This window comes from Orcinus orca, chromosome 2 (assembly GCF_937001465.1).
Source record: "Orcinus orca chromosome 2, mOrcOrc1.1, whole genome shotgun sequence".
In the NCBI taxonomy this organism is placed as follows: Eukaryota; Metazoa; Chordata; class Mammalia; order Artiodactyla; family Delphinidae; genus Orcinus; species Orcinus orca.
Window position 1 is genome coordinate 92,071,489 of NC_064560.1, and position 3,954 is coordinate 92,075,442.

Genomic DNA, 3,954 nt, shown 5'->3' on the forward strand with positions numbered 1-3,954 from the left:
ACTATTTATTAACACTTGCTCATTCAGGGACACAGCAGGGACATCTGTGTTTGATGGTTCAGCACCCACTTTATTGTGCTTACTTATTTTCATAAGGAACAAGCAACACATACCACATCTTCCCAGTGTTCAAGGTAATGCAGTTAATAACAGAATTCTCAAAAAAAAAAACCCCAAAAAACAAAAACCTGGAAATTGCATTAAATACTGCTTTAATCAGGAATTGCTATAATAAAACAAGTAACGTTATACATTATTTTTCCAATGAGCTTCAGTTTGAGAATCTGAACAGCAGAACTTGATCTTTAAGCTTTGAGTCATGGCAAAACTAGTAATTCTCTGAAATCTGGGAGATGCATTAGCAAAACCAGACACAGCCCACCCTTCACCAAAATCCTGGAGAAAAGCGTTTTATGAATCTGGGGGAGTAAGACTGAGCACTGGCTAGTTTACGACCTGCTGAAGCCCAGGGAATGACGAGAGCCACTGGCACTGCTGGCAGGTAAGAAATAAACTGTGTTGGGCTGACCAACTGCATATTTTATTCATGGCTTTGAATTAAAAAAGTGAAATGCTTCACTGCGTTTTCTCAAAAACGAATCCAAAGATTACAGAGTCCTCCACCATTTGGAGACACAAAGTGGATGCTGAGCGACTAGCGGTCACTCCAGGTGTGGAATTCTAGAAAGTCAGTCCTTGGAGCGAAGGGCACCGTGGCTCTGACAGCAGATTCAAAGGAATGATGCTCTGGAGAGGAGGTGGGGGACACCCTGCGGTCGGCCGGTGCACAGATGAGGGTCCCAGCTGGAGGTGGGCCTTTAATTCTACGGTTTATCTTCCACTGCTCATGCCTCTGTCTTCATAAATAGTAATTTCAATAACTCGGAGTCCTCTCTCGATGGGATCTGTCAGGAGGAGGCCTTGGGGAGCATAGATCTTCTCGTTCTGCCCTTGAATGTATTTGGAGACTTTCTTCAGAACCTTCTCGTAGTGAGTTTCCATGCACAGGAAGTTGGCGTACGCTGTTAGACAAGCCAGGCGGCCTTCAAGATAGGACTGGCCCCCGAGCTTCTCTGCTTCAGCATAAAGGTTATTTAGAGTTCGAACTGTTTCTTCAAATTGTTGCCTGTCAATCCGGTTCTCCAGCTCCGCGGGGAACTTGGTCTGGAACTGGCAGCGGATGCCACTGCTGTAGTCTCGCCGAATGAAAACCTTCCCGGACACTGGCGTCTGCTGCGGCCTCGTGGCGAGGACAGGACGGGCCACGCCGCCTCCGCTGCCCTCCAGCGGCTGTCGCACCGCCTTCAGGGACATTTTTATCCTCAGATGCTGGCTCTTACAGCTCTAGAAATGTTTGCTGAGTGAAGAAGTGTAGGGAAATCATTCAAAACTTGTGGAGACCCCAGAAACGTTGTCCTCTCCCCATCTTTGTTGTCTTTTTCCTTGGTTGGTCATGGAAACAACGGAGCCTTGGAGAAGCTGTTACAGAGCAGTGAGAAGGCTGCTGGTGGGGCAGGGGAGCAGCAGGCCAGCCGGGCTCGGTGGGAGAAGGGAGCCGGAGGGGCTGGGCAGGCAGCGGGTACTGGGCTTCACCTGCAGGAAGCCTGATGGGGAGACCAAGGCCAGGGATCTGGGACCCCAGACCAGAGCCTCAGAACGCCAATTCTGCCACATTACACAGCTCCACGGGTCTCCATTCACTGTCAGAGATGAGCAAGGAAGCGGCCCTGTGACAGGTCCCTTCCTGGGACAATTTTCTAAAAGTGCAGTGATTTTAAAAGCTTTTCTAACTGGAATGCAAACAAAATCCCACCTAGACGTCCAACATGTAAATAACTGCCCTGGTTGAAGCGGGGGACACATGGGGTGGAGTTTCCAGTCCTCTCGACGATCCCTTATCCTGAGGCAAACCACTCTGAGAGTCCCCTAGGGCTCCACAGAGCTGTTTAGAAACCACTAGCCAAGTGGCACGAGCTGGATTGTGTCGGAGGACCCAGGTTCTAGTTCCACTCTGCTATTTCAGGCTGTGTGACTCTGGACAAGTTACCTCACCTCTCTGGGCATAGGTTTCTTCAACCCCACAATGGAAAAGTTAACATCTGCCTTTCAGGGTTGCTGAGGGGCTCAAAGGGGTGATAACCAGGGAAGCTTGGCACCCTACTGTGGTCACACATATAATTTGCCGGAGGCCCAGAAGGACATGAGAAATTCTGTGTCATCTTGAAAGAGGAGCTCTTGGAGGCGCTAGGCCCTGGGCTGCAGAACAGACACATGGCTGTGAGACTCACGGCTGCCTTTCTTCCTGGGGTTTCAGGCCCGAAGTGTTCACGAGGTGCCCCTTCGCCCCAGACCTCATTACCCAGCCAGCTGGGGCCCTCGCACAGTCACTGCTTCTCTTCCCTGGGTGTGGGGCTGGGACACGTGAGCATGGAAAAGTCTTCCCCTCACTGCTCCACCAGCCAAACCCCAGCAAGCCTCAGTCCCAGCCCAGGACTGTGTACCCCTAAAGGGAAATGGAAGCAGAGCGCTCTGGCTCCAGGAATCCACTAATGGAACCTTGTTAATTACTATGTAAATTACTTTAATAGCCTGGATCCCCCTCAGACATTGTTTAGGGGTCTCCTGGAGGGGAAGGAGCAGCCTTTCCTTGGCCCAAGACTCCCATGTATGGTTTCCCACAGGGCAGGAATAGATGCACAGATGGGGAACTAGAGGAAAAGATGGATTCACAGCTGCCCCTGGTCCATGGGATCTTGCATGTGACACTGAGATGCAGGAACAGACTCCACCCTTGAAGGCTGGAACTGAAAAGGACCTCGGATGATCTCTAGGCCACCCTCACCCCCTTGCTGCATCCAGGAGAAACAAAAGCCCAGAACAGGTGAGTGACGTGTCCAAAGTCACACAGCAGGGTGACTGGTCAGGCAGGGACTAGTCTCCCACCTCCAGCCCAGGGGTTCTCAAACTGGCACTTGTGGGATGAGCTGGACCCGGGTGTCCTGCCTAAAACATATAGTGAGACTTTCCCAGTGTACAGAGAAAGAAAAATTAATTTAAAGAGAGGTATTTTCTTGATTTTAGGTTCAATGTATACTTTTAAAAAAAAAAGATACACTATCCTAGAGACATGATACATAATTATACTTTCTTCCATAAATGTGCTTTTGTATTATGGAATTATGTATGTTTGAATGTCACAGTGGTCTATGAGGAACACCATGACCTTACGATCCTCTGACCCGAAGGAAAACCTCAGTCCCGAGGCACTTATTTTTATCTCAATTTTCCAGATGGGGGAGGAGACACAGAGAGATGCTAACAGACTTGCCTCAGGACTTCTGACTGATCTGTGCTCTTTCCACCACACGGCTTATTAGAAGTATGTATAAACAAAGAGTAAATAGGTTCTGGGAAAGGAGGTGGGGAATCATGAGGCTAGTAATACCATGCGGGGGGTCGGGCTTCCCCGGTGGCGCAGTGCTGCAGGGGACACGGGTTCCAGTCCTGGTCCAGGAAGATCCCACATACCACGGAGCAACTAAGCCTGTGCACCACAACTACTGAGCCTGCACTCTAGAGCCTGCGAGCCACAACTATTGAGCCCACGAGCCACAACTAATGAAGCCCACATGTCTAGAGCCCGTACTCCGCAACAAGAGAAGCCACCGCAATGAGAAGCTTGCGCACCTCAACGAAGAGTAGCCCCCGCTCGTCGCAACTAGAGAAAGCCTGTGCGCACCAACAAAGACCCAACGCGGCCAAAAATAAAATTAAAATTAATAATAATAATAATACTATGGGGCTGTTGCCTGGATGATGAGCTTGTGAGGAAGGCGTGTGAGTATTTAACAGGCTTCTCCTGGCTGCTCAGGGCGCATGCTCCTCTATGCAGCACAGGCTGTGTTTCAGCGGTCTGCTGACAAGATGCGGGCAGGACTGCAGTGGTTTTACCAT

At 49.9% G+C, this 3,954-nt stretch overlaps 1 pseudogene; it reads right to left on the reverse strand.

Moving 5' to 3' along the window:
* Positions 1-317: 317 nt before the first annotated feature.
* LOC117203817 (golgin subfamily A member 7-like) lies at positions 318-3,954 on the reverse strand (annotated as a pseudogene).